The following is a 17066-nucleotide window of genomic DNA, read 5'->3' as shown; positions in this document are numbered from 1 at the left end:
GTTCTCAATAGCCCCCCCACTAGTTGTCATATTTGTGTGTTCAAAATGTCAATCGCTAAAACCAATCGCGAGTGGGTATGTGGGACAATTAGCACTGAGCTAGCACATTTGCTTTAATGCATTTTGTTCATGTTGAACGTTAAAGAGAAATGAGGACGCCATCACTGACACGCGTTCCTTCTTCGTGTTCAGTGTTAGCTTGAAAGGCTCTGATGGATCGCAACGCAAGTCTTCATGAGAACCTGCCATCCGCCTGGTGAGCCAGCAAGAAGATGCCAAACGTTACCAGAACACGGATACCGAAAGTCCCCCCGCCTCACGATTTGAGAAGCCCTGGTCTCATGGAAGCCTGAGACTTTACAACTTTACTGTGAAGTTTCAAACACATACAAAAACTAATACAAAAAGTTGACTCCAGCTCCTGTTAAAAAAGACAAAGGCTGTCAAAATAATGTAGAAAACACGGGAAATGGACCGTCTTTTGACTTTTTCTTAAAAGACAAGCAAATACTGAAAGTCGTCCCCTGAGACCAGAGGTCAAAGACACTTGATGGACTCCTTAGAAGTGTGACCTTGGGGACTGGCTCATATCTCACCTGCTTCTAATTTGGATGACGATCCAAAACAAACATCGCGATTGGAACAGCAGCTCTGTTCAAAGCTCGTTTGTCAAACGCCATCTCTAATTTGGCCCAGTCAACCCCCGGGGTGGCGCTATAATGGCCGCCAGAGCGCTGCGTTCGATTCTGCTGGGCCGTCCAGGAAAGCGGGGGAAAAAAACGAATGTCGCTCCTGAGAAACAATATAATTAACTCTTAATGAACCTTTCCCCTTCGCAGGCCAGAACAATGGCAGAACAAGTACACACACACACACACACACACACACACACACACAGTGAGTCTAATCCTGCTTTCTGGTAATGTATAGCTCATTAAAATGTTAGCTAAAAACTCATTAGAATTCACTTGAAGAAGTAATGGCTTCATTACCGTAATGTGCTGAAAAGCTAAGCAAAAAAAGAAGAAAGAAGCGAGCGACAGCTTTCTAATCACTTAATTGAGTCTCAAATGGAGGTCATTTGCATAATAAATCATGACGTGTCTTATCCTTCCCTTACGAGCCTCGCATTCTCACAGGACTTTGTCATTAGCGGGCGCCAAAATGAAACAACACAATCATTCTGGAGGCTTCTCGTTTGGCTGCCTTGTTGATGCTTATGGTTTTTTTTTTTGGGGGGGGGGGCGGATGATTTGCTTGGCACACGCCTCCAGTGTGCTGCAACAAGAAGGGGCTGATACCGAGGAACAACGCGCTGGAGGCTTTTCGTGCCCGATCCGATAAGGCCCGGCTATGAGGTTGATGTTGCGCTCCAGCCCGAAGTGGACACTTTACGGCCAGGAGGGGGTGGTAAGACATGGAGGGCGGTGAAGATGCAGGGGGAGGGTAGCGGTGAAGATAAGGACGAGGATTGCGTTACTGACAGTTTTGGTTGGGATGAATTAGCCGGTGGTTTGTACTTCCTGTGCTCACGAGCAACGTGCAAACAAGACACAAGTCCCGATCCTCCACGGAGGAGGCTGCAATTGAAGGCAGGACAAGGCTGTCCCATAAACAATTCCTATCGTGACTGCACTTCTTCATCTGCATGTCGCATCCCCACAAAACCACACAGCCATGCATGTCCTAACGTCCTACACTCTGAGAATGGAAACCAGCCTTCCATGGGCGCCGCTACAGGCTTGCAGGGCTTGGAGGACGTATCTGAAGGCCACACAAGGGTGAACCACTTTAAATGACTCCTTCACTTGCAGCCTTCTTTTCCTGTTCATTGCATGACGAATGTTGCAGTTCATGGCTGCCATTCATGTCCTAATATCCTAAATCCTTGGTGGAAGCTAAACAGCATCGTCACATATACCGATTCCCAAGCATCGCAGCGTTAGCATGAAAGCAGCAGATCTCCCAAAGGCTGGACCAGCCCTGAAGAAAGTTTGATGTAGAATTTGAAGGTTCCTTCATAGACCTCGTAGTCTGACGCCTCCTGCTAGTTAGCAATGCGGCTATGTTAGCATGTCATAATGGAGTTTGGCACGATGCTTCCTATCAAGTGGAACAATGTAGGAAAGACGGTGCACTTAGGGGAGCCTCCTGGTGGTCTCCCGGCGTCATCGGTTGTCGGAGAGCCGCGCCAGAAGTGTCGCTTTGGATTAGTGCTGGCTAGCACGTTTGAAGTGGGAAGTTGGACACCAGTTAAAGCAGACAGAGGAGCCTGAAATCCAGAGCCCGGTTCCATATTTATGACGTCTCGGTGCACCGCAGGTCTTGGAGTGGGAAATGAAAACCATATTAGCTCAGGCTCCCTTTCGGGACGACAAGCATGCATTGTACGATGTCTGAGTGTCACTGAGTGCATATTTAGCACTGCCCAGCTCACAGATGCATTATATAAAGCAGTGTGAGCGCTAAATCCCCTGCAGCCTCGTCCTGCAGCCTCTATAATCTTTAATGGCCTTTTTTTAACACATTTTACACCAGCATATTTGCTGCTGCTCCTCCTCTGCCCGTTTCATTGTTTTGTTCTTTAATAGGATTGGCAGCAACGTGCAGCAAGCAGTCAGGAGCTTGGAAAAATGTGTCCCTCTGCAGCCGTGGGAGCTTGTTAATTCATCTTCCTGAGCAACTCTTATCTGACCTGAGTGTAAAAGTGATGCACCGAAACGAGGGAATGAGCCGCTACGTATGTTTCATTTGATTTAATCGGAGCGTTTACAATCAAACAAAAGGCTTAACATTCCTGTTGAAACCCAGAATAATAATAATAGGAACATTTTGGTGAAAGCAAGTTGAGCAGGTAATACTAGTTCTCACCTGAGGGGGCAGCAGAGAGTCCCAATAGCAGCAAGAGGTTAAGAAACGTTAAGCTAATACTGTAGTATGGAAATAAATGAATTACAAAAGGCATTGAGACTACACACTACTAAATACTGATCGGTGGTCCTTTAAGCATTTCTAATGTTGTTTTTTCCTTCCTGCTGCTCCCTTGTTTCTTTTTAACTGGAATTTTGCCTGTGCTAGCAAACGGCCAAGGATTGCGCTAAGATAAACTTGTCTACCAATGGGAACACGCTGAAGTCCTCTTTCCGCATGTAGGTGATATATATTGATGCTTTCTTTCTTTTTCCCCTCTAGTCTCTGCTTTTACGTGTCAGTTTTGCCATGGTTTTCAGTTTACCGCTAGCAAACAATGACGGGCTAAAGTAAGCGGCTAATGGAATCCTACTAAACAACAACAGCTCTTTTACTATGGAATGTTGTGTTGTGTTGTGTTGTGTTGTGTTTGGTATTGTACTTTTGGCATTATAGGAGCTAATCGGCCAAGCTAATCTCACATGCTAATGTGTCCAGTCTAAATAAAAAGAAGAGCTCTTTTAGCATTGTGTGTGTGTGTGTGTGTGTGTGTGTGTGTGTGTTGTCATCATGGTTTGTCAAGGTGCGTTTTATCTTTCTTTTTTTTTACAGCCCGTGTGAGTGGGGGTGTGACGCGGGCTGCTGTGAAGTGAGGGATGCCAAGCCAGGTACTTACTTCCACATCCATAACATCCGCGCACTTAAAACATATAGCGTGTGCTGCCAAAGTGAACATTTAGCAAAACGTGCGTGTCTGCACAGTGAAAAGGCAGCATTCAAATGCAGCGCTTGTGTGTGTGTGTGTGCGTGTGTGTGTGTGTGCGTGTGTGCGTGTGTGCGCGTGTGCGTGTGTGCGTGTGTGCGTGTGTGCGCGTGTGCGTGTGTGTGCCTTGTTGTCTCCTTGTGCTCAGTGTGACAGAGCCCCACCCATCAGGGATGCGCGCTCATGTGTGCGCTGCTGCAGCTGCAGAGCTCCCAGCAGACACAAATCTTGAAGAAAAAAAAGAGCGCTGATGTAAATCATGTAGAAATGCTGCTTTTCATGTGTGAGGATGCGCAATGAGGGGGCGTTGCCGTTTGGGGTGTAATGATCCAAAAGAGGCGTTCATCACCGAGCCCTCCTCCGTTCTCCAAATGGCCTACTCGGATCATCTTGCCTTCAATCAATACTGCCTGAGAGGGAAAAATCCAACACCTAAAGATGATTTGTTGTGCACCGTGACACATTTCCTATAATACTTCATATGTGGCGCCTGGACCAGAACCTTTTGGTGAACCAGTTCTGACGTACATGAAACATCAAAGGTCACTCACTCAGTGAGTTAAATCAGAGACATTTAAAGGCATTTATTGACCATCCTGTGGATCTCAGCTATACCTGCTCCAAGGTCGCGTTCAGTCAGCTGTGGAAAATGTGCGTTATTCACAAAAGGTGCAGGTGTTCATGAACTGTGCATATGTTTCATCATATTGCTAACAATTTCAATCAGCAAGATGGTCTGTTATCATTTTAAGCACTTTTGCAGACCTTAGAAATAACATTTAACGTCAAGCACCGAAAGGACCCGGAATCTGGACTGAGGATGCGCCTCCGCGACGACAATCTAGCAAAACACTGGTAAGTTCTTGGAATGCTTTTTCAAATAAAGATGACGTGTAAAAAATGATTAAAATTGCTGTATTAGGCATCCTTGTGTGCTTCTTCATGCTGCTGATGGGCTGTCTGGCTACTTCAAACCTGCTGTTTGTAGCTGGGAGACGCCGGTTGTGTCTTGCATGCTCGGAGGACAACGCTCAGCCAGTGCGTGCTGCTCCTTTGTTGGCTTTGCTCAACTTTGTGTCACGATCATTAGAGACTACAACTGTTTTTCGGCCTCATATGGGATCCACACCTGTGATGTGTGTCATGATGTGCACGCAAACAAACTGAGTACTGGACTAATGTGCTCATATTTCCTGGTTCTAGTCAGGACTCGAGCAGCAGCATTGTGGATGAACTGCAGCTGTATTGCAGCGGGTTTAGAGAGCCGGTGAGAAGGCGTTACAGTAGTCCAGCCTGCTGGAGACAAAGGCGTGGATGAGTCTCTCTAAATCTGGCTTAGACAGTATTCTCTTGATTTTGGCAATGCTTTTTAGCTGGTAAAATGTAAACGACAACACAAGCAAAGACGTTCAGCCAGTGGCTTACGACCCGACTGCTGCACCCAACACCCAAATGCGTCAAGTCAAAGGTGCACACTCAGCAAATCACTGTTACTTTACGCTCACACACACAAACGATCAATTGGAGTTGCACTTGCAGACACGCATGCAGCGGCAAATTCATGTTTACTACTCAGCTGCCGCTGAGATTTATCGCAGCCGCGGCTCGACTGGCGTCGTCCTGTGGAGGAGCGCTGCATCTTGGGCGAGTTGGCGTGACAGGCCCCAGTCGCTCACTTCACAATCCAATTTGCGTTAATTGTGTTACGGTGGGAGTAATTGTGTTAGATGCATGTGTAATCGTCTCTCTGGCTCGGTGTGGCGGTGTACTGTGTACCCTTAGACCAGCCTTATGTAACGTGGTAATGGAGGCGGGATTTCAATCATCAATGGATGGTCACGGTGGTCATTTGGCATCCTGGAAAAGCTCGTATGTCCGTGTTGTGTGCGGGAAATCCATCTTTGTTCTGTTCTTTACACTGATTTTCCACTGCGCAGTACCTGCTAGGTTAGCAAAACCACTTGCATCAATCGCGGAACGAGACACACCAACCGACGACAACCACGTGGAGACTGTGGAGTCTGACCGTGCAGCAGCCACAGCTAAGATGCATCAACAGGGTAAGCAGTGTTTCTTCACTGACATCTTCACAATAAACAACAACCATGGAGGAGAACGAGGCTCTCCCTGTGCGTATTTCTCAGCATGTTGCCGATGGTCAAGGGAATTTTCATCCTAGAGGAGACTGAGGGCAACAAAAAAAATGAATACTGCAACAAAACGGAGACTGCGGAGTATACAGTAGACAACAGGGGTAAGCTAACGCCAGATTCTAACAAACAACATAACAAACAACATAAATACGGGGGAACGCAGATCCTCTGTGTTGACTTCTCAGCATGTTGCTGCTGGTCAGCAAATATGCGGGACGCAGCAGGACACAGCAGCACCAAATGATGCCAGGATTGCTTCGCATATGCAGGAAGTGGTGGTGACAACGCATACCCATGCTGGAACTGCGCGTGCACTATTGTCGTGCACCAGACGTAAACAGTACTTGACAAGGTGTAAGTAAGTCGTGCGGGGGTGTGGTCAGTTTGTGCCAAATAAATGACACGTATTGCCGCAGAGGCAAAATGCGTGCGAGTGTAGACGGCGCTTACTACTGCAGCATCCTGACACAGCAACACGCTAAGCTAACATTAGCATGTGTGTTTATTTTTGTCATTTTGACTTATTTAGTTATTTCCAGCAACATATCCACAAGTGTGGCTAGGAATACTACCTGCTAGCACCTGCTTTTTCCACTGGGACGGCACCAGTAGCAAGCAGTGTTATTGCGCAGCAGAAGAGGGGCAATATACGCCCCCCCCCAACCAGTTCTCCTCACAGCCAACACATCAGACAAACAGAATAATCTGCGTTTTCATATACGACAAACTTGTCCAATTGTGTTACGCGAGCGTGGGCTGTTTCTTCTCGCCGAGGTTAATCTTTTAGGCAAAGGAACAAAGTTAATGAGGCAACTCGTAATTTGCGGCAGAGTTGTGTCAACATTATCGACTGCACTGCAGACGGGATGAGATATATCTTTGGAGGGCACCCGTGACCTACATACAGTGCAAAGCAAGGATGGGACAGTGGATCCCCCAGCAGCGCAGTGCAGTGCAGCCATCCCGCAGCTCTCCAGGGCACACGTTCTGCAGCAAACACTGAAGCCATCCTTTCCATGCGTGCATGTGTGAGTATTTCTACTTGCAACCACTGCACTGTCCTTTATCTTCACCATCTTTCATATCACACACACTCACACACTCACATGCTATATGATTAGCAATAGCTGCCATGCAGCACACAATCGATAGCCATTCCAACTGACAATTAGCAAATAATTCAACGTGCTGCGACCAGTGAGCCAGAACCGCTTGAATCGACAGCAACAAGGGAGCTCATGTCCATCCGTCCACCACATGAGAGAAGATATGGACGGTTAAGCGTCTTTTTTGGAGTGCGCACCTGCCGTAATGATTCATGGACAGCATGGAGTCTTGCTTAGTCTGTGCTTTTTGGAAGCAGCTCTTCATTACCGTTACCTCATTATTGTTATTTCGCTTGGTGAATGTACTGCGATAGTGTTCACTACAGATTCATCAATACTAATTGGTTGCTCTTGTAAATGACACTGGATAGAGAAGGTGAGCACATCCCTGTTTAAAAGGTCAACACACAACAACACAACATGCTAACAAATTACAAAGCTTTTCTTATCTACATAAAGTAGAACCTTGGTTAGCGTCATTTATCTGTTCCGACTCTAACTGAAATCATGTAAATCCAATTACTCTGTTCCAGAAGGCCAAAAATGTTCACATAAAACTCAAAATTGTGTCAAAATCGCCATTTCGTTTCACTCCTGTTTCGTAGCTGAATGACAAAAATGTTTGATTAAGCGAGTACTTTCATCTTGTTATTGTTTTTTATTTCTTAAATTCAATGGTGTTTCTCACCATCTTCATCAAAATGCTGACATTTGAAACTCCCTTTGGCTCCATTGTGGGTTATTTTGCAGCCGCCATCCAAAGGAAAGCAGAGACTTTGACGTACAGTACCTGTGTTTGTTAGCAAGGAACGACTATCAGCTGCTGATGACACAATAGACGGGCGATGGAGGTGACGTCCAGGTTCCTGTTTCCACATATTAGCAAGCTGACTGACAAGGCTGCCAATGTAAAAGCTTTTCTTCCTGGCTCTTTGGACTGTGTAGCTACGAGCCCAGAATGATGGGTGAACAGAGCATATCAAGCAGTCGCCGTGCCCCTCAAGAAAGAGAAAGTGAAAGTTAAGCTGTGTCTGAAAGAGAGAGAGATAACAATGCACCTGCTGTGTGTCTGACCTTTCTTCCAGTATTTTTCCATGAGTCATATCTAAGTGTTGTGCAACTCTGATTGTGCTATGTGAGAAGAAGGCCTTCTATGAGAAGCTATTAGACTGACCATGCACTGAGCTAATAGGCTGAATCCAAAGGTGTACTAATAATATTTAACGCTACCAAGGAGGCGTTGTGATAAAAATACATTAAGAACACAGGTGAAGTTCCACAGCGAATAACAACACGACAAGACGACCAGATTGTTCACCACCACCATCACCACCAAGTACGCAAACAGTATCCAGTATGGCGGAAATGATCAAATATTCCAATGAAAATGTACATGACATTCCGTCTTCCTTACAAATGTGGTCTAAATGTCCACAGCGAGTATTTCTTATGTGCTTATGTTTCTTATGTATTTCTTATGTACAGCCCCCTCCAGGGGAATGTAGTTCTGGGCTCTGGCTGCCCCATTCCAAAAGCTTTCATTTCTTTCTACTAAAGTTTTGTTTTGGTGAATTGAAGGTGTTGGGAACACAATTTAGTGTTTTGTACAGGCAGCCATCAGGACACTGGCAAGCCAAAAACACCAGCGAGCCCCCGCCATGCTTCTTCTGGTGATGTGCACTGTTTCTTATTGTCATCATTATCATCACTATTATTATTATTATTACCCCTTAAGGCTGCAGCTACGCTCTTTATGACCACATTACATCGTCTGCAGCCTACACGTTACCACTGCATCTCAAAATGATCATGTCTACCCGGAGGGGGGGTAAACATAAATGACCACATCTACATCCTGCAATCCGGAGACAATTCCATCAAGGGCCGCATCAAAAGGTGACGCTTCTTGCCATTTTGGACTGAAGGCACAATTTTTCTCTGATTAATTCCAGGTCCTGGAAAGGTCACCGTGATAAGTGACATTTCACATCGTCATGCCTAACCCCGGAGAGTGGGACGCCGGGGAGCCATTAGGGGGGGACTCCGGTGTTTGCCATGAACATTTAGTCGCCACTCCAGCCACCGCGGGAATCCCAACATTGTACACGAGCACATCAGCGGGGGTGGCTGCCACACATGTGCACACCCATGCACACGTCCCTACGTAGTGATCACCCCCCCAACTGATGTCAGAGCAGAGAAACAAGCAGACATTGCCCCTTGGGTAATGGGGGAGCATTGTGAGGCTGTGCCGCCTGTGAAACCCAATTAGTGCATGTGGTTTTATCAGTTCTCTCTGTTGGACGCACACACACACACACACACACACACACACACACACACACACACGCACACCTACACACACACACACACACACACACACACACACACACACACACACACGCACACACACGCACACGCAATACAAAAGATCCAATGCAAGCGCTGGGTGGAAAATACAAAAGATACGAGGGCCACCACGTATTCCACCAGGATTCTTCTGGATTTTCACGAGCATTCTAATGGTGCCGTCACACTGCACACTGTTTGCTTCAGTTAAAACGATCTCTGGTGCATTTGAGCAGATTGTACAGTCATGTGACCACGGACCAGTGTTCCACTTAAAGCAAAAAGCATGTAGACGTTACACGTATGGACAAGAACATGTGTTTGGTGTGTGAGGTAACGCTCTTTAAAAGTACATTTTAGAAGCTGTTCATGAAATAACCAACCTAAACGGGCTTCATTGCCCCCACACCCCACCGTGACAAAGTAAGGTTCCTTATTGTAACTGGAAGATTTATGCAGTCACAGCATAAAGGAGCTGTTTACAACCTTTTTTAACATTATGAGAGCCCTCTAGACATGAGATAGCCCCCGCAGGCACCTCTACACTCATATTACACAATAGAGCAGACATATGAAGAGCACATAAAACATAATAGACACACACATCAGTGTTGCAACTTTGGGCTGGTTTTCTGTCAACTTGCCTGCTGCTTTGGGATTGTTTTCAGAGAGCGAGTCACTTGTTTCTCTCGTGAGAGCCGGCAGCGCTAAAAACACATCGCCAAGCCTACGCTTTCTTTCATTTGATTGGCTTACGACACGCTTATAGGCTGTCGTAATAATAATACCTACTTTATTATGGGCCTGCAAGCAAAGCGCACTATTCCAAACGCATTCTTTATTTATTGAAGTTATATCTTATTCTGTCATCCCGGGTGAACCATGCACAAAAGCCCTGCACAGGAGAGGTCTCGATCATGGGGAGTGTGCTATTTATAGTGTGCAACACTTTGTGGAACCGTGGTGAAGTAATTGACGAAAAAAATCGTATTCTGGGGCAACAGCCACATTTAAAAGCTGCGCTGGGGGGCTGGTCTGCTTGTGATAACATGGTGACCTGCAAGAATATCGTCCTGCAAGGCAGGCAGTTCAAAATTACTGCTGACATGTTTTTGTAGTTATATTTGCAAACACACGCACACACGTGCACACCCACACACGCACACACACACACACAGTTTTTAACATACAACCACTAACCTGTGAAAATACTGCAACTTATTTGATGATGACGATACTATGTATGTGTGCATATTCAGTCCTTTGTCTTCCATTGCCTTATATTTGTCTTATATTTGTCTTATTCTTATATTTGTCCTTATATTTGCATTCTTTATGCTTGAAAGTGCTTAATTTAGGCTAAAGACATGTCACATGTGCTTAAATATGCATATTGACTGATAATAGGCTGCAGTCAACCTCATCATGAAGTAAATGTCAGGTGTGCAGGAACATTGTGTGGGGTGCCCCCTACTGGTGACACAGAGCCAAGCAGGTCAGCGTTCCTGCACTCGTGCAGGTGGTCTTAACTGTTTTAGCAAGCCTTCCTACCATGCTTGATGATCACCTTGCAGTACTAATCACCATGCAGCAACGTCAGCGCTGTCTTTGTGCATCTCCTGTGGACCTGCTTCCTGTTTGTGAACGCCTCACACCTGAATTTCCTTCCTTCAAACGACCGGGGCAGAAAGAGGGAAAGCGAAGAAGCGGCAAAGCCTTATCTTTGCCTTCAAAGAGCATAGCGGGGCGTGCGTCGCTATTGCAGCCGTCACGCCGAGCGCCAGCTAGCTTCTGCTTCGCCACGAGGCGTCAAAGGCGCCGCTTCTGCATTTATGCACCGCATCACTCCCGGCTCTTTGATGGCGCCGATCGCTGTCAAGACACGGGGGCGCTCCCTTGAATATTCTGAAATGCTTGGAATATCAGCATGGAAACGAGGGATGTGTTGGTGAGACGATTCTAACAACGTTTCCATTCTGGACGTGGGATCATGAGAATTTGATCGAGATCACAAGATTTTGTTGTGCATTTGCTTGATCTTTAAATCCAAAATACGTGCAACCGTGTGGCAGTAAACGGCCGTATTGAGGACCTAAGTGCTAGACCCCCACGCATACCCCCAGGGGTACGTCAGTTGCCATAGGGGGTACGTGAATAAAAATGAAAAACAATTAGCCCCTCAAACTCACAATTACGAGTGCACCTGAACGCCTCACGGTGCGGTGCGGAGACAGCATGAAGCTGTTCATTGCTCTGTGTGCTTTACATGAACTCATCAGTAAGGTTGATGATTATTTTGTGCGTTAATAGTGAAGATTTATTTGTATTGGTGTTGAAACTGGGGTCACCGGTCACTGGGGTGGGGACTCCCCTGAAAAGGAAGCTTTATTGTTGGTATTTTTGTACCTCAGATACTGCTTGAAACTTCATGATTGTTCAACTTTCCCCTTCAATTTGGTATTAAATTAACACGCTGACTCAACCCTCAGCCATCCTGAGTGGACAAAAACAATTCAAGCCATTCAAACGTCAGACTTCACACTTCATACAGACAAAATATATTTATCAGTGCTCATGTCAACCTTTATTCAAAAGTCACCATGCAAAATGCACATTTTGGACTCTAAAATGGTTTAACCAATGAATGATGTTAATATTTCAAGTTCACTAAGATAAGAAGGTGTATGTTTTTGAAGTGTGCAGGAAAGGGGGGGTCCAAGGCTTCAGGTCAACTATCTGAAGGGGTACGCGACGGTAACAAGTTTGGGAACCGCTGTGCTAGACGGAATGCGTGGTATCACATGTCCACATGCATAATTCCTGTATTTATTAGCTTTGAAGCGGCTGTGTAGAAGGTTTTCTTGCATTTTATTAGCCATTTCTGCCGTCTATGACCACAATTACATGATGACTGATGGCTAATTGCCTTATCACTGACTAGGGAAATTGTTTCATACGTCCAAATATTTAACGATTCATTATTCCGATGACGCTCGCGTGTGTGCGACACTGATTGATACGGTTTGATTAGCACAGACGAGCTGATCACTTTCAATTTCCATTATTGAATATCTCACGCAACCTTAGTGGCTTTCCTTCAGATGTTATTGACGTCAGCGCTCAATGGGAGCCAAGCGCTAAGAAGACACAGAGGAACTCTTTTGGTTTTCTTCTTCATTACTCAGCCTTGAGCCATGAATACATGAATACCTGCTGGCATGGTAGCACACGTGGGGGGCCGTATTTTTATAAAGCAAGTCGGAATGTGGGGGGAGCGTATAAAAAAACACCATCAAGAAACACCCTCCTCCTCCAAAAGAGGTTTGAAATGAAGAGTTCAGGAATGACCACATGAATTGAAGTTTGAGTGCATCTCGGCCGGGCCTTGTTAGTCTTATCTTCTTTCAAAGTGGGGCAGGATGGCCGCGCGGAGCTCTACAAGTCTGTCAGCTACACAGAGAAAAAAGGGGGTGGGGGACGGGGAGACATGAGGGGAAACGGGGCAGGGGGCCTCTGTTGAAAAAGCAGAAAGGTGGTGTGTGAGCACTCTGCCGACCCTTAACCTCGCCACCAACTCGCACTTAGCGTTCTCCCCGCAGGAGTCTGATCTCTTGTTGCATCAACATGCACAAAACAACAAACAAAACCATGGCAGGGCCGGCTAAAACCCTGTCATTAGCGCAGAGAATTTCATGGTCGTGGTTCTACACCATCAAGCCTGATTGAAGTCGATCAAATCAAAAAAAGAAAAAAAATCACTGTTTAAAATTGCTAGTAGTGATTACCATAATCACTTCATGGTTGGCAATACTTTGTAAATGTGTGCACCATTAATGCCAGCAATTACACGGGTTAAACGCAGCTCGGCTGGCACGAGCATTCATCCAAAAGGGTGTAAGCCTTCGTCACCAGAAGTTGCATCCGAGCAGCTCAGGATGGAAAACTTCAGCCTTTACAGGCCACACATTTGCTGTCACAATACATTTTTCTTAGTGAAAAGTGAATGGGGTGGGGTTCCACAGGTTGGGGGAGTTAGCTTGTCCACTGTTCCCACATGCGGATGCTGTCATGTGTGTGGGTATAGGCTATACAGATAGGTCAGATCTGTCTGCTCCAGACAAAAATGTTTCACTTCCAACAAGTGACATGAAAGAAATCACTTAACGCATCATTTAAGAGTGTGACGTTGTTTGTGTTTCTTCTCCACGGGTCATGTCAGCACAAAGCCTTGCACATTGCAGTGGAATACGTGTCGACACTGTTATGTGGCGTTATGTTGTCACGCTATTTATGGAGGGCCGTCCCGCCTACACGACATATGGTGGAAGTGCAAGCTGGATCAGGCTTTACCAAGAAATATATGCTCTTTGTTATTATCCCTGTTGCGATTGATTAGCAGGTTTCACTGCATCCGGACGCTGTATTTCTATACAGTAGCTAATGAGGTTGCGAGGAGGGGTGTCCTAAAGAACTCTTCTACTCCTGACCAATTTGTCACTGATGTTTTTCCTGTAGAGTCAAATCTGGGTTTTTACTGTCCCCTGATTTTGCATGATTCAACTTTCATACAAATATTGCCTCATTTTCGTACAGTGTCTTGGTTTTTGTAGAATTTTGCATGCAACAAACTACAATCTGCCAAATCAAAAGTACCCAAAGCGCTGCTGACTCTGTGAGCTTTTTATTTAGTGTGCCCGCTAAATAACCCCCCGTGGCGCCCAAAAAACTTGCACGTGCCAACAATTTGGTAAAGTAGGTGAGAAACACTTTTGAATTCGATCTGGACAGGATGTGCAGCGAGTCTGCATCCATGCATCATTTACAATTATTGTAAATGTGAAACTATAATTGCTCTTTTTAAAATATTTATTATTATATTTTGGGTGTCTAGAAAGGATTCATTGAATTAACATTTTTTCCGGCAGGAAAAATGTTCTCGGTTTTCATATGTTTCGGTTTTGTCAAACCTTTTGGAACGGATTCATGAAGAAAACTGAGTTTCCACCGTATACTATCATTTTTTGGACAAATACACCACATGGTTGCTATGTTATCAAACTACAAATGTGACCCCAAAAATTGAAACAACTGGAAATGTCTCACACATCTCCACAAAACACGCACTGAAACTTGAAAGTGTTTCACCAAGTCACCAACACATTTGTTATAGACTTCTAGGGGACTGACAAGCACGTCGGTAAAATGTGAGCAAGACTGGTTGAACCACGTGGTCGCCATCAAGCGAGACTTCAAGTGCGACCTCACTAAGTTCCCCCAAGCCACTGGCCATTTGTCTAATGATGACAAAACAAAGTCTGTGGAACTACGAGCTCAATCCAAGCAAGCTGAAACTGAAGTGGAACACAAAGCCAAATTGTGGCTTTTGTTCCAAATCCGATCACCAGTAAAACTAATGGCTGCCAGGAGATGACACCTCACGCTGTAGAACACTCTCCCATGAGCCCTCACTTCTCCGTCAGGGCTGACGCCTTCATTAATAGCGTCTGCTCGTGATAGACGTGAATGAACACGTGGGCTATCAATTAGCAAGGCCAGCCATAGAGTACTTGGCCAGTCCGGTGGTGGGGCGTTGTGGAAGAAGGAGAGCTCTGCTTTGTTTAGTTTCTAAAAATAGCTTGTTGAGGGATTGGCCGTTAGTCATCTGGCAGGGACGCGTTCCATTTCTCTTTGTCTTCTTTCCCCTTAAAATTGACGAGCGCTTAAACGGTGTATAAACCTCCTCCCTAATGGTTCCCACGTTATCATGGATGCTGCCATCTTCGCCCGCACGTGTCGCAGGATGACTACGTTTACCTTTCAGTGAGCCGACTACAGCGGCTCCATGGATTTATACATGATCTCACACCATCCATCCATCGAGCCCGCTTTCCTGATGAGTTAATTTCCCTCCCATTGTCTTGTTGTCCGAGCGACCCTGACGACCGGCGATATCCTCCTAACAGGATCCTCTCTCACCGGCGCGATTGATCGGTCCGCAGCACCCTGTCAGACACGATCAATACATCATTCCTTCAGTAACAAGGGCCCGCACTCTTGCATGCCGCCTCTTCCTTCCCCACATGGCGTTACCCCCACCATATCTTATTATGATTTCTGGCTGTGGATCGATGCAGAAAAACAGGCTCGCTGTAAAGCACACCACAATTAGAGTGGCGGCTAATCTTCTTGTTGACTCCGTCTGCCTCCCTTGCATCCAGCAAATCAAACACAAATGATCATGAAATCTAATGGGATTCTGCGGAGTGAAGCCACTTAAACAGCAAAGAGGGGCCCGGGCCCTGTTATACTGAGGTACTGTATATGTGCCAGTTGTACGTTATGTTACCGTAATCATTTATGCTCATGTTTAGTTTGGTTAAAATGAGCTCTGGTGTGTAAGCGTCCCGTAGTGCTGTGGCCGGTAGAAAGAAGTGTTTAGAATGAGCTCTGGTGCGTTTGCTCTGGTGGTGTGGTTCACTTAGTCAACTGTGAATGTGGTCATCCAGAACCTGGCGTGCACCAAGCAACCAAACCGAGAGAGATGGGTGTCTATCTTGTGCAGTTCGTTTCACAGCTGGCTTGGGGACAGCTTGGTGTCCCCCCGGTGGAACTGGAACAGATGGACGGGGACCAGTTAGTCTGGGTTTCCCTTCTGCCCCCGCGACCCAGACCCTGACAAGCGGAAGAATGGATGGAAAAATAAGCTACGGATACAACCCAGCAGACGCCATTTTGTTTTGGAATATGTGAGTCACCGAGTGCGTCATGAAAGCCTCCCCCGTCATGTCCTTATTTGATGCCTATGCCCGTTACTGTGCAACCTTTGGTCCCGTGAAGCAACACCAGTGGGAATGCTTAGCAAAGCTTCTCCAGAAACGAGCAGAAGCATCCTAAAATGTTCCCATTTTATTCTATCAGCTGCATCTTTATTGATTCCAGACTGGATTGTAGATCTGTTGTTCACATTCCAAACAGCGGGCACAGAAAATGCCAATGAAATCCTGATTTAATGGGGCTAATTTTGGGGCTAAGTGCTGACATGTTGTTGCGATGGTTCGAACAGCATCATGTTTCTTTTTCATGACTCATTTCTGCAATGTCATCACATTAGCAAAATAGCCACCGTGCTAATTTGATCATTGAATAATAGCTGTACAGTTTGGAGGGGTCCGTCTGTCTGCAGCAGTCGCTGATGCGAGGAGAAGATATGTCCGTGCCATGCAGGAGGGCAGAAATGTGGAACCGCATGAGCAATTAGCAGATCGGGCCCCCGGCCCGCTGTGAAGTCCAGCCTTTTGAAGGAGCGGAGCTCGGACCGATTGGTGGCCCATCTGATGTGTGTTTGTGAGTCTTTCAAGAGAGCGGGAGCCGCTAACGAGACCTCATCCATTACCATTTGAGCTGTAATTAGCGGCAGTGGTGGCTGAGGAATGGAGCGGGGCCAAGCAGGAGTGGCGCAATATGGGCCCCCACTGGGTGGTGAGGATGAAGTGAATGAGTGGAAGGAGAGGGGGGGAGGTCTGCGTTGAGACACACAACCAGACGCAGAGTCGCCATGATGAGGCAAGCTGGCAGCACCAGCCTTCTTTGTTCAAGAAGAAAGGCAGCCCAAACATGTACAGTATGTTTCTCAGACCGTTTCACTTGCTGGGGTGCTTCTGTTTTGCGTCAAAGCAAAGACGGCTTCGAGCAACACATGGCTAGTCGTTCTTTAAGGAGTTACAATGACTTTCCTGTGTCCTTCTCATGCAGGCTCGATACGTGCCCCGTGATGGACTGGCAACC

The 17066-nt window shown here is 46.2% G+C and overlaps 1 protein-coding gene and 1 long non-coding RNA gene across 14 annotated transcripts in view; one reads left to right on the top strand and one right to left on the bottom strand.

The window, feature by feature from the left end:
- Nucleotides 1-17066, bottom strand: part of robo2 (roundabout, axon guidance receptor, homolog 2 (Drosophila)) — a 347787-nt gene that overhangs the window by 92249 nt on the left and 238472 nt on the right. The gene's annotated exons all lie outside the window — the stretch shown is intronic.
- On the top strand, nt 3915-8392 carry LOC129190763 (uncharacterized). Its single transcript, XR_008573053.1, has 4 exons — nt 3915-4528; nt 5611-5733; nt 5818-5927; nt 7683-8392. It is a non-coding gene; the product is annotated as an uncharacterized LOC129190763 (long non-coding RNA).

Source organism: Dunckerocampus dactyliophorus, chromosome 12 (assembly GCF_027744805.1).
Source record: "Dunckerocampus dactyliophorus isolate RoL2022-P2 chromosome 12, RoL_Ddac_1.1, whole genome shotgun sequence".
In the NCBI taxonomy this organism is placed as follows: domain Eukaryota; kingdom Metazoa; phylum Chordata; class Actinopteri; order Syngnathiformes; family Syngnathidae; genus Dunckerocampus; species Dunckerocampus dactyliophorus.
The sequence above is the reverse complement of the archived record's forward strand: the minus strand, read 5'-3'. Positions and strand labels throughout refer to the sequence as shown.